The following is a 20203-nucleotide window of genomic DNA, read 5'->3' as shown; positions in this document are numbered from 1 at the left end:
GAAAAGAGTGCTACCAATCTGAAAGGCAGATCCACATTCTATCCTCCACCTCATGCCATCTCACCCGAGTCTATCACATTTGAGAAAGCACTCCTGAAAAGACTCGATGAACTAGAAGCTGAGAGAACTCCAGGATACAAGAATTTTTCCAAACTGAACAGGCAGGCACTCCAATCTTTAGCCAACAACGAAGCAATCACCATCAAGCCCGCTGACAAGGGGCGCGCGATAGTAATAATGGATACCCCGGCATACCACAAGATGGTTATGGAGCTCTTAAAAGACCATTCCAGCTACAAACAACTGGGCACGGATCCCACTGAATCCATCAGACAATTGATAGTACCTATTTTAGAAGACGTCAGTGCGGATGAGTTAATCAGCAACAAGGAATACGAATTTCTCAATCCCAAGAACCCTAAGAAACCGGCCTTCTACGCACTCCCTAAAGTCCACAAAGGGAGAAATCCCCCTCCTGGCAGACCCATAGTGTCAGGTATAGGCTCAATCCTGGAACCACTGTCACAGTTTGTAGATTTCTTCTTGAAACCAGAAGTCGTTAAGATGCGTTCCTATCTTAAAGACACTACAGCAGTCCTGGAACTCATCAAGGACCGACCTTTCAACTCCTCTCAGAACATCCTGGTAACACTCGATATCGAATCACTATATACAAAGATCCCCCAAATGGCAACACTCAGAGTCATCGAGAAGATACTACTAGAAAGAGATCCACCCATGCAAACCCCAGTCACCATGGTGATGCAATTGGCCGAAATTGCCTTGACGAAGAACTTTTTCCTTTATGACAACACTTTTTACGAGCAAGTGTCTGGGACAGCAATGGGAGCGACGTTCGCCCCCAGTCTTGCCAATCTGTACGTCGCTCATTTTGAAGAAGAAAAGATCTATAGAGCTGACAATCCATGGCTACCGAAACTGGAATTATGGTCAAGATACATTGACGATGTGTTACTTATCTTTAGAGGCGATGAACCAGACCTTGTACTGTTTATGGAGTGGCTCAATTGTCAGAATCCTTTTCTGAAGTTCTCAGAAACCCACAGTATCGAGTCCGTCCATTTCCTTGACCTCACCCTCGAGATACGGAACGAAACAGTTGTTAGTACAGTCTACAACAAACCAACAGGTAGAAACTCACTACTCATCTATGAGAGTTTCCACCCTGCAAGTCTGAGACGGAATTTACCATTCAGACAATTCTTACGATACCGAAGAAACTGTACCACACTGCCGGATTACAACCAACAGTCAACATGCCTGGCCAGAAAACTGACTAACAGGGGCTACCCCAAACGGATAGTCAAACAGGCACGCAAACGCGTGATGAACATCCCACGAGAAACCACCCTGGAACATCATGCCAAACAGAGTGAAACCCAAGACAGCATCACAGCAGTCCTTAGCTTCTCGCCCTTGACCAATAAGATTAAGAAAGAGGTCCTCAAACTTTGGCCCATTTTGAACGTTGGCTCTCATAGTTTGGAAACTCCTAGGTTCGCCTTGAAAAGAAGGAAGAACCTACGAGACTCCCTCGTACACTCCTACAAAGAGAATGATTCTAAACAAAACACACTGTGGGGACACAATCAAGCCACTGGCCACACTCCCTGTGGCACATGCAGTGCATGCTCCAGCACCAGGAGATCCACCTCCATCGACATAGGGTGGCATTTTCCGTGGATCCAAAAGACACTAACGAATTGCAACAGTTGCAATGTGATATATATTATCACATGCCCATGCAACAAGCGATATGTAGGCATGACTACACGCCCGATAAAAACACGTCTTGCGGAGCACAGATCCTGCATACGAACCAAGAAGATCACAGCACCCATGGTGGAACATTTTGTGCCATTAAAACACACCCCTTCAGATTTCACATGGACAATAATCGAGAAAATGGCCACTCCAACACGAGGAGGGAATATACACAACCTGCTCTACAGACGAGAACAACTTTGGATTTTTCGCCTCCAAACTGATAAGTCTGGACTTAATGAAGCCACCAGCTGGCAAACACTGGCCATGCTGTAACTCCAGTCACATTGAGCCCATGTGTTGTCCCACAGAACTATGAATCTACCAATTGTATGTGGAACTATGGGGAGAATGTTTGAATTCCTTTGCTCCCCATACCTGATTATCAGTACCTTTGTTCCAACTGGTACACTGGGTACACTTGTTGACAATGGCTGCTACGCCCTGTGCACACAGGGTGTTGGGGGGCACACTGGTGAACTTAGCCCTCAGTGCGCACCCGTTTTTGCACCAAGCGCACCAACCGGCATGTTTGACTTTGACACATCACTCAACGTTGTGGACTTCCACTCATATAAATATGGCGGGCCCACACACCATGGCGCCTGGCTCGCGGCCCGTGGCGCCTGGCCCCGTGATGGGCACCTCCTCCCACTTGGGGGCGGCCATCTTGGAGTCAGGCGCACGTGACCGCGCTACCCAGGGCGCCATGGTTACAATAACAGTAGGATGGCGCGGGCCGCGGCGAAGCAACACTACGCACGCGGCCCGCAGGACCACCCGAGACTCTTGCTCCAGGTAAGCGGCCCCACCCGGCGCTCCCGCGGCTAGCCACTCCCCCACACGTGGGTTCGAGAGGCAGGCACGCGGACCCTCGCACCTTTGAGGGGTTATTTCCATGTTGTAAATGTACTTTCTAGAACCAAGCTGCAACGCGCTATGCGTGCACCTTGACAGTGTTATTAACACAATTTGATTATAAATAGTTATAATTGCATTAAGAGCATTGTCGCTTTCAAGATGCACGCTGGCATCAATACATGAGAGTAATTACTGTTATTTGGCCCCCAGGTTCCGGGCTGCCTCAACCCCCTCCCCCCGTGGAGAGCATTTACACCACACGGAGAGGGTAAGCCTCTGGTTCATTGTTTATTACTTTTACTATGCAGTGTTCTGGTAACTAGCTACAGTTGAGGTGTAGAATTGGATATTCATCCGTGCTTTATCTCTCTCCCCTCCCTCCTGTCATCCCTACAGGGAGAGATCTACAAGTATTGCAGACTACGCTGCTGTAGACGAATTACAGTGAGCACACATCTAGCTGCCCCCTACCTAGCCCTGATGAATGTGGCACACCCGCAGTGCTCCACAGAAACCGGTCAGCTACAGAACGACTAGACCTAGTGCATAGCACCATCTACACAGGTCCAACTTGTTCCGATAAAGGACCCCCAGACCACATACCTAGGGGTCCCTTTCATCCTTTCATCCTTTAGGTGAACAACCTCCAGAGAGAAACCCATTGAAGAAAGCTCTTTCTTGTTTTTAAACCTGCACCTGCCAATACAGAGAAGACCAATTAAAATTAGATAAACCCTCCATCTGCACGGCAGCTAACACATGCACTGACCAAGGTGGTCTAGCACGTGTTTTTTAGCACTACACAGTGCACCAGAGACGATTTGCAAGCGCAGTGAGAGCAACTGGCTCTTTGAAATAGCTCCAATGAGGCCATAGGTGTTGTTTGGCGTTGTATTCTGTCAAGCCCAGGGGAACCCTCCCGATATTCCTCCTCACCTGTTTCATTGAAGGAGCTGTCTCTGGCTTCCGAATCTTTTTTCTTGGGAGGCTTTCGAGGTTCCTTAGATTTCTTGTCCTTCTTTTGACGAAGGTAAGGGCGAGCACCCTCGGAGGCCACCGTGACCAGAAGAGAACTTCTGAGTCGGGATCCCCGGGGAGCAAACCCCCAATGGAGGGCAAAAGCCTTGAAGGAACAAAAAACCCTGGATGGTGAATGGTCTTGTTCTTTCTTGAGGTAAGGTCTCTGAAGTAACCCAAGAGTGATGGTCTCCAAAACAGAATTATTGTTGTTAAACAGCAGTCCTTACCCCTGAAGAATAGTTCATCAGATGTGAGACAGGTATGAATGAACTCCGGAAGGCTAGGATATAGATGGAGTACTGCTCCTGCCAGACTAGAGCAGATACTCTGAAAAGCAACGGTAACTAAACTCCCTACCACGTAGGTAGGATAGGAATAAAAGAGCGCGAGGAGCGCAAAGACTTGGCAGAACTAGCAGCACAGTAAGGACAGAATAGCAAGATTAAGGCATGTATATAGTGTGAGAAGGCAACACTGAAAAAAGTACTGCATGCACCAAGAGAAGAGAGTAAACAGGAGAACGCGAGGTTCACGAAGAAAGACTACGAGCGGAGCCGAACACCCCAATAAGGAGAAGAGAAGCTGCTCAGAGTACGGTAAGGATGGTACGGTGATCGGGAAGAGGAGCAGAACGCAAGTCACGTAAACAATATAGAATGGCAAAGAAAAAATAAGGACAAAGTGATAGGAGAAAGAACGCCAGATGGCACAAGGGGAGAGATGAAAGGATGAAACCGCCAAGAAGCAGAAGGAGCCCGAAAAAACAGGAGAAGAGCAAACAGAATCCAAAGTAGAATCAAAGGGAGATTAGACCTCAGACAACGGTAGAAAGGCTGAATCAGTAGAAGGAAAAAGTGGGTACAAGAAGGCTGGAACTCCACAACAGAGAGCAAGCTGGCAAATTCCCCAAAAGACAGATGCAACGCAGGGCCATCTTGGTGGAAGACTAGACCGGTAAAGTACATGGAGCATCTGCCAAGCGATTCCAGGTTTCTCCAACGTTGCCACAGCCTCCAGGATCGGCGCATGACAGCCCGCCTTGATGCGGATTAAATGATATATGCCTCTGAGGTCTAATTTATTATATATTGTGGCTCCTTTGATGGCTTCGAGGATGTCCGGGATGAAAGGCATTGGGTATCGGTATGAGATGGTAATCCTGTTGAGTCTGCGGTAGTCTATGCAGGGGCGTAGTTCATCTGTGTTCTTCTTCGGGATAAAAAAAGGGATGATCCTGCAGGAGAGGTAGACTCTGAAATCAGATTGGTCTGCAGATATTCTTTGAGAACAACCTTCTCTCTTTGCGATAGAATATACATTCTGCCAAAAGCAATTGGCTGATCTGGTAGCAGATATATGCGACAATCATCTCTCCTATGCAGAGGGAGTTCTGAAAATCGAGGAGAGGCAAACACCTCCTGATATGAGGAGTAGTGGCTGGGTACTCTGCTCACATGACTCAGAATGGTGGAGCTGGGAGTGGAAGTAGAAGTACAGGGAGTGGTGTGTAGCCCAACTGAACCGTGCGATAAACAATGGGATAGACAGTGCTCTGATCCCAAAAATAGGGTTCCAGCAGTCCAGTACATAGGGGTTGTGCTGGGGTAACCAGGGCAGACCCAATATGACTGGGTAATGTGCTGCTTTGATGATGTCAAAGCTGATATATTCCTCATGTGAAGAGATCTTCAAATGCAGGGGAAGGGTCTGTCCCGGAATGGGACCGGAAGTAAGGGGGCTGCCATCCACTCCTTCCACTGGAATGGACAGGTGTTTAGTAGTACGAGCAATTCCCTTACTGGCGGCCCATTGTCATCAATAAAATTACCCGCGGCCCCACAATCAACCAGCGCCGGTACATTCTGTATTTCTCGATCTACCATAAGTATTTGTACTAGTAACATAACCATGGGAGTATCTGTGGTGTCCGTTTTATGGGAAAGATGTTTTGGTTCTGAGGAACCCTGTCTTGGTTCTGGGGAACCCTGGATGTCTTTCCGAATTGTGGTTCCCCCTATGACTGGGTTTCTGCGTTTCCCTGTCTCCTGGGGGGTGCTACCGGACATGCCTGGACCAGGTGGTCTTTGGAACCACAATACATACATAAACCCTGGGTACGTCATCGGTTTTGTTCTTCAGCTGACAGGGGCCCCCTACCTACTCCCAGCTGCATAGGCTCTTCTACTGGCAAGGGTCTGGAAGGTGTTACTGGAACATCGGGGCAGCTTCTGAAGGATCTGCCCCTCCGTCTCTCACTGAGCCTTTACTGGAGCCGATAGTCCAGATGCATGGTCAGCGTGATCATGTCCACTAGATTGGTGGGTCGGGGAACTCTAGAGACCTCATCTTTAAGATCCTCCGTAAGACCTCTCCAGAAGAGGGTGATTAGGCCGTCGTTTGGCCACTCAGAATCAGCCATCTTTTTAAAGCGTGTTATGTATGTCTAGGGGTCTTGCAAGCCCTGCCTGAAATCCAAAAGCTTTTCTTCTGATGAGACTGTGATTTCTGGCCTAAAACATAGTTTTCAGGCTATTAACAAACGCTGTATAGGAATCAAGAATGAGATTGTTGTTACTAAGGGAGTAGCCCATAAATTGCAAAATCATGTGACCTACTTTGTCTCTATCTATAGGGAAGAATGAAGCAAATTGTACTGTGCATGCTTTGAGAAATTGAGGGTTAATATCATGTTTCCCTCCAGGTAGGGGACCTGGGAGAATCTCAGGACCCAGTGAAACACGGGCTACTTGTTGTCAGAGGTATGTGTTCTCCTGTTTTAGTCACTGTACCTCGTGAGTTAAGGACTGCATTGCAGACATCAGTTGCTGCATTTGATCCATGGCGTCAACCTCGTCTGTGTTGGTGTCGCTATCTGTCATGGGATTGCAGAAAACCCTGATGACTGGAAGCCAGGAGCAAGGATGCTGTCTATGTCTTCTAGGTGTAGCTGCAGAGGTTCGAAGTGACCCCGTTGCAGATTGCAGGAAGCAGGGTCAGGAAGAAGAGCAGGAAAGGGGAATGAGCTCCAAGTATACTAAAAGGAAGGCTCTAATGACAATTCTCTGTGCCCTTGAGGTGTTCATGGCGGTGTTTGTTAGAAAAGGCGGGAGTGGCTCTTCCTTCGACTGGCTGATAAAGTAGAAAGAGAGATCATAACAATCCCTGTTAGGACAGAGGAGAGAAAGGAGAGAAACAGAAGAGAGCCCCACCTGGTCAGGACACTGTGTAATTTCTGGCTGGTTGGGATACTCTGTGGTTTCTGGCTGGTCAGGATGCTGTGTGGTTTCTGGGAGGCAGCTCGGGGGATGAGACCAATAAGGGATCTGCAATCCGCAGGAGAAATCTTTGAGTTGTAAGTGGTGTACGGCCAGATGCCGGAAAACAATGTGATACGGGATGTTTCCTACCGTGGTATACGTGGGGGTTTGGGAAGTAAGCCGGCTGCGGGATAGAGGAGCGGGAGATAATCTCCGCTCATCGGGAAACAGTGTGGACTCGGTGAACGAATCGGATGCAACACAGGAAGCAGGTGAGAGGCCAGGAGCAGGGGGAACTGGAAGACAGAAGGGGTCAGAGTTAAAGAGAGTTTCAGAAAACCCGGATCTACGAGTATTAGCTAACAATTCACTCACAAAGCGTCTCTAAGAGGAGTAGCGATGCAAAAGTGTCTCTGTTCCAGGCTGCTGATATTCTGTGTCCCGAGCTTGAGGGGGCAGAGTCAGAGAGCAAGCTCGAGCGTCAGCATGCACTGTTGCATAGCGCTCCATTCCGGATGCCCGCGCTCCAGTCCGGATGCCATTTTAGGAAGGGTTAAGGCTACAGTATAACACTGCCTTCTACATTGCCACCATGATCAGCGCCGGAAGAGGGATGTGACACCAAGGGATTGTATGTTCCACACCTGGGATCCACATTCTAAATGTAAGGGAGATTATTCAGGCCTATTGTGGCCGCACGGTACAGAGGGGGTGCCAGCAGATTTTGAGCTATTCCAATATGGAGCGGAAGTGATCATAGCATGGCTCCCGGGGATTCAGGGAAAACTATGGCGTCTTAACAATGAGTCCATAGTCAGACCAGAACTACCACTAACTTAGCCAGAAGGAACAGTGACATTGCTAGAACTAGAGGCAGTGATAGTGGGAAAAGATAGAATAACATTGCATGGGACAGATGACACCAGATGAGATTGGAGGACAGTAATTGCAGTGGGGAAGGATACAGTTTGACTACTGTGACTGATGAGGAACTGTTTCAGAACAATCGTTCAGATCACGAAATGGTATTCGACATTAGCATCACATACTGGGTGAAATACACTACAGGGAAGTACCACAGAGAATAGCGATGATGCTGCAAGCACCGCCGCCATTTCTCGAGGAGGACTTGACAAAGGACCCCAGTGTTCTATGGACCACGAGTCCATATGACGTGAGGCTCTTGAAGGGGAAATGGGCAGTGAAGATAAAGCTCAACCTAGGAGCAAGTTTTACTGAGGGCAAGGCAGTTTGCCCTCTGAAGGGTGGCAGATGAGGACATTTACGAGACAATTGCGGCCCTCATTAAACAAGGCCTTCTGGTTTCATCAGAATCACAGTGCAATACCGCATGTACCCTGTGAAAAAGGCAACAGGGAGATTGTGGTGTTTCATACAGGGATTACGCCCTATGAACCAGATTCTCAAGGCAAAATTACCTTTAGTCCCAAATCCGGTGAGAATTTTGTGTAGCATTCCTACGGAAGCTACCGACTTCACGGTTATAGATTTGAGGAAAGCCTTCTTCTCTATACCACTCCACCCAGACTCACAATATTTGACTTCATTTCTATATAGAAATAAGGAGTGGAAACATACTCGGCTCCCAAACGGGTACTTCCATATTCAATATGGTCCTCCAAATATACTTAGGCAACGTTCAATTGGAAAGTGTCATTATACAGTACGTGGACGACATTTTGATTAGCAAATCTGAAGTGCAGTGTAGAAGTGACTCAGTGCACATGTTGACCGTACTCGCAGAAAAGGGGTACAAGGTAGGCAAAGCCAAATTACAGTATTTCCAGAATTAGTGTTATACATTGGACAGTTGATATAGCAAGGGGGCGAAAAGTGACACGAGAAAGGGCAGAGGCAATCTGCAAGACACCAAAACCCATGACAATAAGACAAATGCAGCAGTTTTTAGGTCTGTGCAATTATTGCAGAGCCTGGGTATTCGATTACAGCACATATACAAGGCCTTTTCTAAGCGCACTTAAGGAAGCACGAAGGGGGTAGGGTACATCACAGTGGACAGAAGAAATGACTGGTGCATTTGAGGAGCTGAAGACAGCAATATGCACAGCTCCAGTGTTAAGGGTCCCAGACTATCAAGACAGATTTTATTTGTTCCCGCCCTCCAAAGGAGTAGTAATGACCACAGTACTCACACAAAAAACCACGATGGATCACAAACCATAAGCTTATTACAGCAGAAAACTAGATCCAGTAATGAGAGGGCACTACTCTTGCGAGCAGGCACTGACTGATGCTGCATTTGCAGTAGAGAAACAGTAATTATTACCATGTGATGCAGCACCACTCTCTTTGTGGAACTTGCGCTCTTTGCAATACTAGAATGACCCAAGAGCACACTGACTACACAAAGAGCTTCGGGGTACGAGATAATATTGTCCAATCCAGCTATAAAGATAGTGAGATGGCGAACTGTGAACCCAGCAACATTTGTCGCCGACACCCATAGAGGAGGGAGACTATGTACATGATTGTACAACAAACATAGAAAGCTGTGACCACATCTCGAGAGTGAGCGAGAAGCCACTTGAGGGAGGAGAAGTACTTTATATTGATGGTTCATCGACAAGAGAAAGGACCATGTGAGAAGGACATACTGGAACCGCAGTGGTGAGGCTAAAAGTGGATGGGACTACTGAAGTGGTAGTAAGCACACACTTACCATCACATTTTTCAGCACAGGCTGCAGAACTAGCACCTCTTATTTTGGCATTGGAGCAGAGCAGAAACCAGAAAGTTACAGTATATTCAGATTCAGCCTATGTGACGTCTACAGTACACTCGGTACTGGCACGCTGGCTGATGCGGGGCTTCCGATGTGCCAACAGCACGCTGCTGCAGCATGCACTCTTTGTGGGTAGACCGATAGAGGCCCTCCAATTCCCAATAGGCATAGCGGTCGCGAAGTGCCAGACCCACACAATGGCGGGAGGATCCTGTCTCCATGGGCAACGAAGCAGCAGATGCGGAAGCAAAGCTTGCAGCATGTTTTGAGGACATCCTAGATATGGATACCCCATCCTGAGCACATAATTATCCACAAACTATGTTAGTGAAGAAAGGGTACAATGCGTTACCAGTGACACAAATAATGGAATTGCAAGGGAATGCGCTAAAGGAGGAAAAGGAGTTATGGGTGAAAACAGGGGTGTTCCATATCCCCTCAGACGCCCTAATGCGACAGGAAAACACAGGTAAAGAAGTGATGGCATTTTCATTGTTACACACAACACTGACACAACTACACCATCCTACCCATATGGGGAAGAATGTACTTGCTGCTTACGTTGGAGAAGATTGGTTTTGTCCCAACCTGGCAGAACATTTGGCAGAGTTTATGAACAACTGCATTGCCTGCAGGAGCTTCACAGCAGGCCAAACAGTGAGGGTAATGAGAGGGGCCATACCTCACCCACTGGGTCCATTCCAACACATTCATGTTGACTATGTTGACATGCTCCAAGCATGCCAGAGCTACGCTACATGATAGTGGTTGTGTGCCCATTTTTCAGATGGATCTATCTGTTACCCTTAAAGCGGCAACATTCCTTGTTAGAGATATTTTTCCAAGATGGGGCGTGGGTGAGGTCCTGCGGTATGACAACGGCCCTCAGTTCAGTTCGCCAACGAGATGTAACATATTGCAACCTTGCTAGAGATCCAACACAAATTCTCCTGTGCGTATCATCCACAAGCGAACAGATTATGCAAGTGCCTCAACGTGCTGCTTAAGGAGACCATTGCCAAAGTAAAAGTAACCCAGAATATAAGTTTGCTCCACTATTTGCCTTTAGATTTGTTCACATTGTGCTACAAACCAGGGCTGACCACCACTTAACCCCCCATGAGGTGGTAACCGGGCAGCGCATGCGACTTCCCCAGCTTCCTCCCATTGGGGCTTTAATGGATGCAGAGTCTGTATCTAATGTATTGGGGAAGGAAATGTATGATTTCACTGCTGCCTTAATGGCTAGTGTGTCTTTTATTTCTCGCCAACTCCAGGCACGCCGGGAGAGGTCGAAGAAGAACGAGGAAGAAAACAATACAGAGATTAGTAAAAATCATCTCAAGCCACCACAACTCTACCCAGGAGACTCAGTGGTATTACGGAACTCCACCCGGACCTGGTACAAACGTAGGTTCAAGGGACGTCACACAGTCGAGGAAGTAACTGATAGGGCAGTCAAAATTCGAGGGAAGAAGTCTTGAAACTTCCTTGGGGACGTGATACCCTGTCGAGCAGCAGCATCTCCTAGCATCATCGAGGAGGGGGCCAACATCGTGCACGAAAAAGAATAAGGAGGTCAGCAAGGATTATCGCAGCCCAGCAGCGGCCAACCAATGATTACATGCTCTAGAGCGAGAGAGATAGGGAAAGGACTTCCTACACATCCAGAATGAGGGCACACTGTCCGTTTTATTTTTACACATAGTTATTCATCGTGAAAGTGGTGACTGTGATTTTTCTAGTGTCCCTTGATTCCCCAGGATCCTCACCCCAAGACATATCATGGCCAATGTGTCCATTCTGTTAGAAGGTCCAAATGAGAAAGAAGACCATCTCCCAGTTTATTCTTTCGTGCTTTCCTGACCCACTTGGCCCAAACATAACCATGACTTCGCAGAGTAAGTCCCTCAGTAATTGAGATACTCTGTGACCCTAGAATATGCATTGTGTGGGAACGATTATTCGTCATAGCGCTCACACATTATGCCCACGGAGCTTGGACTTATACATATTAACAAAATTATAATGCATTTCTAGCAAATTTCAGGCAGTTCATCATGCACAATCCAGCATCCTGGCATGTCACATTACATATAGATGAGTGATCAGTTTTGGGCAAAAATTAAACTCATAAAAACATCACATTTCTTTAATTCAACTGTGTATTCAACCTCTATTTTCAGCATGCTACTGCTTTGTCAATATTGGGGATTATCACATCAGTATGCTTCAATTCTGGAGACCACTGAGCCTGCACATTTACCCCTCAAATGTCTTAACACCTGTATTTAAATCCAGTGCCCATGTAGTCCTGATTTTATACTTTGTCCAGCACCCAAGGATAATCAGCATGTGAAATTACACATGCTGTGTTGTGCCCATGCCGACCCTGAAGAGACACACAGATTGCCATTCTGAACTTTTACCTCAAAAAGCATACTCTGCATGTGATGCTGCTCTGATGTTCATTCCAAATCCACCAAGTTATGGCACCCTGTTATGGCCCTGCAACACTATAGGTGCCATGTTGTTGCAGTTGCAGTCCCCTTTCAAAGCTCTCCACAAGCCAACATCAGAGAAATAGTCTTGGTTGTGCCAATCTGCTCCCATGTCGCCCCACAGGGACATCATTTTGACATACGATCACGTGCTGTTAATTCAAAATCATATGCACTTAGCAAATGCTTTCACCTCCTAGTACTAACCCCAGATACCATTATTAACAGATCCCAACACATCTCCTGTGCCTAACTGACACCTGTGCAATAGTAATTTCCAGGCCTCAGAAAGCATTGGACCATTGTGACCGCGTGTAGCCCATGACACACAGAATTAAAAGGATACTGTCACTGCGAGGGATAGGGCTTGTGTTGACACCCCCAGATCTGATCCTATAGTGTGATGCTCCCAGGAGGCTGGCATCTGGTTGCTATAACCACGGAGGGTAACAGTCAATCGCTGACAGGAGATGCCAACAGGATAACATTGCAATTGGCTCCTCTAATTCTCTCTGTGATACTATCAAAGGGTAAGACTGAAACCATCCCCAAGCATTGCAGACAACACTTTTCTATGAAAGGCATAAATAGCTGAGCCCATAAAGCCAATGCCTACTTTTCTCTCAGCGGGCATCTGAGGCAGACACACAGGAAGACAGTATGAGACAGCTTGGGCTTGCCTGACAGGGTTTCTGCTCACTGCTGGGACACCATAATGACTTGATGTCCTCCAGTTACTCTACCTGTGAATAGTGCCATGCCCACTTAAAAAGGTAAACTTCACCCCTGCAATGCACATCTTCAAATTCCATTGGCGAAACAAGAACAGGCAATGGGCCTCATTCCGACTTTGGAGGTAACCATGCCGCTATTTGCGGCATGGCTGCCTCCAAAATCGTTCCGACTCCGCCCTGGTGAATGGAGTAATTACCGGTCCATTCCAAGGTTGGAGGGACCCGTAATTCCCCATTCACCAGGGCCCTTCCCCATTCCCATTTGAGCCACCATAGGGCTCAAATGGGAATGGGGAAGGTGCTAATAACGGTACCGTAAATTACGGTACCGTTATTAGCACTAAAGTCCCTTTGCGGGTCCCCTACTTAACGCCTGCTAAAAGCAGGCGTTAAGGAAGGACCCGCAAAGGGAACTCGTAGTAGGGCGGTAAGGTTTTAACGGCATCAGTCTCGTTACCGGTGACCGTTAACCCTTACCGCCCTACTCGGAATGAGGCCCAATAGCTTTTAATGGTGTACGTGATTGACAGCAGACCTTGGCTTCATACTGGTCAAAGTCTGCTTTCAGTCACACTAGGGAATTGATTAGCTGTTTGTGCATAGGTTGAGTGAGGCAGCAGGGTTACACGCCTCTGACAAGGACGCTGCTCTCCCCCAACGAAGCAAGCAAGCAAGCTGAAAGGAAATTTGGAGGTGGCACTGCAGTCTTGTACAAAACTCGCACATACTGAAGTAATGATATAGACTCTAGTGCCATCTACTGGAGGAAAGAGGAAGCTGTTTTTATAAACATGGTGATAAAGCTGCGTAAATTAAACAAATCACAAAATTAAAGGTTCCGTATATACAAGAATTAAATGCGTAAAAAGGTCTGACTACATGAATATGAATGCACGAACATTCGGTTTGTGTTTTGTTTGTATAATGTTTATACTGTTGGGAAAAATTACTCAAAAATACCTCTTGTCACACCAAAGCCCACAAACTCTCTAAGCTCACGTGCCATCATGCTGATCAACACCAAATGAGTTGCATTACCTCAACGTCCACTCTTCCTCGTAACAGTACTTACCTCGTGAGGCCTCACCTCCGACACAGGACCTTCTTCTATTTCTTTTCATTTCTATAACTCCTCCCCTTGACCCACGTCACCCAATTGAATTTTTGCTGCCTCCCGCAGCTTGGACTGTTCCCGACGCGGGGCTCTGGGGAGCTACAGTTGCTGGCCCCGTGATGGGGCTGTGTTTGATGTGGCCTCGGTTCCCTCCAGGTGCGGCATGCACCCGGGCCCCCTGCAGGGTTTCGGTCCCGGTTGAGCAGGAAGCCTCTCGCGTTTTTTTGCCTGGCCCAGGGACGGCGTGGAGGCATTGCTGCCTGGGTCCTGCAGGCCTTGGGACCGCGGTAAGGAGATGGGGAGGTGTTGGAACCATGAGGGGGCTGAGTGGGGAGTATTGCACACCTCTTCATTTTCCGCTGTACGCTGATTAGTGTTCCATTTTTTGCAGCGTTCCGAACTGTTTTAAGAACCTTCCGGGGCGGGTTAGCTCTGCCTCCGGAGGGCAGGGGAAGTTTCTTGTTCATGTTTCTCAGATGGCATTGAGGGAAACGCTGAATCTAACGCTGAATCTAAAGTTCCCATGGGGATACATTGTTTGTTCTCCCCTATTGGTGGTTTTCTCATGGCCTGCAGTTGATATATATGCATAGCAAGTGGAGTGCCTGTTTGTTGTTATTACACACAATGGGAAAGCGCTCTGCTAACCTCAGGCACCTTGCCCTGTCCTCTTCCTCGTCTTCATCTTCTCCTGACCTTCGCAGAAGGAAAAAGAAGAAATCAAGGCACTTTTCCTTATCCAGAAAAGACTTAAAGAAGTTGCTAAGGCATCATGACGTTGGTCATTCTCATCATCCTCATCTTCTGGCGAAGAGTCCTCCTCTGCCGCTTACTGTTCTTCATCAGCTGATGCAGAAGGGAAATATCTGGAGAGCGAAGAGGTGGAGGAAGTGCTTGCTCAAGTTTGGGACTGCATGGGTTTTTCAGAGCCTGTGATACTAGTGGTGGGGGCTGATCGCACTATTCGCCAGTATAAGCATACCCCAAGGATGGGGTTGCCTTTGGTTTCTGATATCCGGGCTAAGATCCTCTGTGAATGGCGTGACCCTGAGAAGATTGCCATGCCCTGCTTTATGGCCAAACTCTACCCACTGAAAGGGGGTGAGATATTGCTCTCGGATTCAATTGAGGTTGATGATATCCTCGCCAGTCTGGTGGGTCACTCCTCTAAGTCATCTTACTGGGACCCGGTGGACCGTAGGGTTATTTCTTGCTTGAAGAAGGTTCATGCTGGTGCACATCTGGCCTCAGGGCGAATATCTATGGCTCCTACACTGCGGAGACTGTGCTGAGTGATTTCAGGAAGTTAAAAAAGGCAGTAGATGGGGGTTCTGACTGTGCCCCTCTGCTGACAGAGATGCAGCGACAGGTTGAACTTTTGTCCAATCTGGTGTTTGATGGAGTGCGTGGCTCGGCCATGGTCATGGGTGCTAGTGTGTCGGCCCAGAGGCATGTGCATTTGCGGGATTGGAAAACGGAAGGTTCTCAGAAGGCGGTTGCCCTTAAACTTCAGTTTGACGGATCCAAACTTTTTGGTGATTTACTTGAGGATAAAGTGTTTCGTGCTGACAAACATGCTGACAAATTACGGTGCAGGTCTACCTCGACGGTCAAGAAATCTTCCTCTGGGGCGAGTGCGGGGACCGGACGGTCTTTCCCTGGTTCTTCCTCCCACTCTTTTCGGAGACTGAGGGGGGGCGTGGCCCTCCATGCTCGTTGCGTCCGGGCCCGGTACAGAAGTCCTGATGGTTTGGGCAGGCCGGTGGGCAGACGTCTACGGCTGTTTTTTCTGGCATGGGACAGGTGGTGCTTGGATTTGTGGGTTCTGGACACCGCTTGGAGGGGTTATCAAATGAACTTCCTGTCTCCCCCTGTCCAGGATTGCATGATTCGAACTGTTGTTCCCAGATCACTGACCAAGAGGTTGGTTATGGAAACTGCTCTTTCCGAGTTGTTACTGAAGGCGGCTATCATGACAGTTCCCTTACCATGTGACCTCCGCCCTTGCCACATGAAGTTCTTCTGGTTTGCAGTAGGATCCTGGCATTTTCAGTTCCGAGAGCTCCTGTTCAGGTTGCGTTCAGCCCCCAGGGTGTTCACCAAGCTGGTGGCTCCACTGGTGGTGCATCTGCACCTGAGGGGCATTCAGATTTTTCCCTACATGGACGGCTGGTTGGTCAAGGCGGCTGTCCGGCGGACAGTCCTGACTCATCTCCAGCTGGTCTGCCAAGCATTGCAGGACTGGGGGTTTCTGGTGAACTGGCAGAAGTCTCATATGGAGCCCTCTCGGGATCTGGTTTTCATCGAGGCTCAGATTTGCACCAGGATGGGGAGAGTTTTTCTGTCCCAGGAGTGGGCCAATCGCCTGCTGGCTGTTCTGGGTAGGGTTCTCAGGAGGCGGTATGTCACAGCTCACCTGTTGCTCATAATACAGGGGCACATGGCATCTTGCGTGTTTCTGGTTCCTTGGGCTTGTCTTCATCTACGTCCTCTGGTGTCTTATCTACTCTCCCACTAGCTCCCGGCCTCTCAGGCTTACGAAGCTTTGAGGGTCTCTTTACTATGGTGGTTGCGGGTTCCTAATCTCCGGGTGGGGGTATCCCTGGTCCTTCCTCCTGTGACCACTCTTACTACAGACACCAGCGAAAAGGGTTGGGGGCAACGTTGGGTGTCCTCTCTGCCCAGGGGTTGTGGGCTCCGGAGGAGGGCCGTCGTTCGTCCAATTGGAGAGAGTTGTGTGCCATTCTCCTGAGCCCTGTTGTACTTCAAGGTATTTCTGGAAGGCTGGGCAGTTTTGGTCCGGACGGACAATACCACAGCATTGACATATGTCAACCGCCAGGGGGGGTCTGGCTGCTCCTTGAATGCTCTGGCAGCTCAGATAGGTTTCTGGGGGTAGTCGCATATGGTATCCCTGGTGGCCTCTCATGGCAGATGGGTGGACAATTTTCGAGCGCATCTACTCAGCCGCTGGTACCCATACTCTGCGGAACTGGTTCTGTCAGACAGGGTACTTGCAGAGATCTGTGTCTGGTTCGGGATCCCTGTTCTGGATCTCTTTGCCTCTCCGGCCTCTGCGAAGGTTCCCCTCTTCTGCTACTGTTTTCAGGCCGAGGGTGCTTGGGGGGTGGATGCCCTCACTGTGCAGTGGTCTCAGGGTCTCCTTTATGCATTCCCTCCTCTTCCCCTTCTTCCCCGGGTGGTTCAGCGTATCAGGGAGAACGGGTCGACTGTGTTGTTTGTTGCTCCATCCTGGCCTTGCTAGAGCTGGTTCCTCTCTCTGTTGGAACTTCAGCCGGGGAACCTTGGCTGATTCCGAAGTGGCCTTGTCCCCTGCAGGCGGGTCTGGGGTTTGGGGTCCGACAGATTCAATGGGCAGTATGGCAATTGCACGGTCAAGGTTGATGTCCCAGGGGTTTCGGGTCCTGTAATCGAGTCTATCATAATTGCTTGTATACCTTCTACTCTGAAGGCTTATGGCAGGCACTTGGGCCACTTCCGGGACTGGTGAGGGCGGTCTGAGATCCTCCCCGCTTTCTAGTCTGCCCGCTATTTTCCAGTTCCTCCAGGAGGGTTTTGACAAGGGCCTAAGTATCTCCATGCTTTTCTCCCAATGGGTCTCCATTAAATTCCTCTTGGGGGACTATGAGGGCCACTTGGATGGGGAGGTATAGGTAGGGAAGTTGCTTCAAGGTCTTTCTTCTTCCTGTGCTTATAAAGGTCTTTCCTCTTGGGATCTGCCTCTTGTCTTGCGGTTCCTTCAGGGGCTGCCTTTTGAGCCTATTTCTGATACTGACATCAAGCACCTTACATTGAAGACTGCTCTCCTTATCTGCATCACATCTGCCCATAAACTGTGGAGAATGGGGCTCTATTGTGTCACCCCCATTTCCTGAGGGTGCTGCCAGACTCTGTGGTTTTGCGGTGTGATCTGAAGTTTCTACCTAAAGTTGTGTCTCGGTTTCACACCTTTCAGGATCTGGTGCTCCCTGCTTTCTTTCAGGATCTACAAACGCCGTAAGAGGTGGCTTGGCATGCCATTGATGTGCGCGGGGCAGTTCTGGAGTATTTGGCTCGGACTGTCCCTTTCCGGCAGTCTGATAGTCTTTTGGCCCTGCTGGCGCAGGTCGGAAGGCCTTGGTGGTTTCCATTAGCAGATGGATCTGTGTTGTTGTCTCCATGGCCTATGTGGCTTCTGGTCTGCCTGTTCATGCGCATGTTCAGGGTCGCTCTACCAGGGGTTTGGCTGCTTCCTGGGCAGATGCAAGGAGGGTTTCTCTGCAGGAGATTTTTAGGGCAGCCACCTGGACGGATCAGAGCAGTTTCATCAACCACTATTGGTTGAATGTCTCCCACTCTGAGGACGGTTCCTTCGGGGTTGGGTTGCTGTCTGTGGGAATGTGAATTCAGAGTTATTAAAGGTGTGAATTTGTGTTCTGCACTTTCTGGCTGTGTCTCATTGGGACATTTTCCGTTACTGCTTTGGTATGCCTCATCAGGTAAGTACTGGGGCGAGGAAGAGTGGACCAACCAGCTCGGATTACTTACCACTAATCTTCATTACTCCTAGTCCCACTCTTTCTCAACACAGTACTGACAACCCTCCTCTGCGTCCTTGCGGGGAAGGTCCCATGCTCCGGCTTGGATATCTTAAACTGAATGATGAGGGTCAAAGGGAGGAGTTATAGGAATTAAAAGAAATAGAAGGTCCTGTGTCAGAGGTGGGGCCTAATGAGGTAAGGAATGTGAAGAGCATTACACACGCATGATACCCTCATCAGCTACCACAGTCGCCACAACCATCATCATCAAAATGTGTTGACTCCAGCCACCTCCCATAGCTTCAATGTCCTTGTACCGCCTGGTTTTAGCATTCAACATGCGGTTTAAACAGGGAAACAGGAAGGGTGGCAGTCATATACAGAAGTGACTGGATGTGTTTGTTGTAAAGCCGACCACCCCTTAACACAATGGAAAAAAATAACGTACAAATTCCCATCTTTCAAAAAGATTCAGCCACCTTCCACCTTTTCTGCACATCACATTGCAGGTATTGTACATTCAGAGAGATCACTGACTTAATCTTGAAAGCCTCAATCTTGCAAGAAAATAACATCTTTTACGGATGCTCAAATCTTTCTGGGACCCGCCCAACAACGCGTGAAGCTCTCTTATCTATAGCTGAATTGATAGGCCTAATTCAACATGTACTCTCCCCCAATTATGTTTACAGAAATACAATAGATCTAATCCTCTTTTCCACCTCCCTCCTAAACTATGCTCTCCCCATTGCCCTGGAGTGGTAAGATCACAAAGTCATCCTCTCGTCCCCAATTCACAAAGAAGCCCATAAGGCCACGATAAATGCCATATGCTGGCATAAGGATCATTCAAAAAAACCTTCCTGGTACACACCGTGGAAGAACGATTCTCTAACTTCCCTTCCTTGTATAAGGATTCGTCCCTTTTGGACGACATTTGCCAAAACTGAAAGTAGTTATCCGACACTTACACACCAATCAAACTAAGTCGAGCCAGGACAAAACCATCAATCATTTGTATGGCCGCGAGGAGCCGCGAGGAGGGACGCAAAGAGACTTGAATTTCTGCCACCCCCTTCCTCTCCGTCAAACAAATGATCCAGCATCTGCGCCAGCATACACTGTCATGCCGGTGCAAATGCTGGAGATCCCTTTGGGATCTGCCTGCTATATTCTGCTGCATAAAGCAGGCGGACAACATAGGGATCAGATGTACATGCCGCCTGTCATGCTTCAATGCCAGGCAGAGGGTACAAGTCCAATTAAACCTGGTCCGATATGCTTGCAACTAAAGGTGAAGCGACCCAGTATTTGCTCACTTTATACAGCAAAGTGCAAAAGTGCAGGGCAAAAGATGGTGTACATATTTGCCAGCTTTCCCCCTGCCGTGCAAATTAAGAAAATGTGGCAGTGGGGAGATGCCTGTGTGAATGTGAATACGTAACGGCTCCCTATGTCAGAATTACGCTTTCAATTAACTTGAGCACCTGTGTATTTGGAACATTAGGACACACCAACACAATCATTTAAAGCATAAGGGTTCCTAAATAATGGACAAAATAATATGTTTGCATTTTATGTTGAAGTTAAATTTGAGTGGTAGAAGTCCTGGTCACTGGTTGATGC

This window comes from Ambystoma mexicanum, chromosome 10, assembly GCF_040938575.1.
Source record: "Ambystoma mexicanum isolate Mex_15411 chromosome 10, UKY_AmexF1_1, whole genome shotgun sequence".
In the NCBI taxonomy this organism is placed as follows: domain Eukaryota; kingdom Metazoa; phylum Chordata; class Amphibia; order Caudata; family Ambystomatidae; genus Ambystoma; species Ambystoma mexicanum.
Note: the sequence above shows the minus strand (reverse complement) of the source record.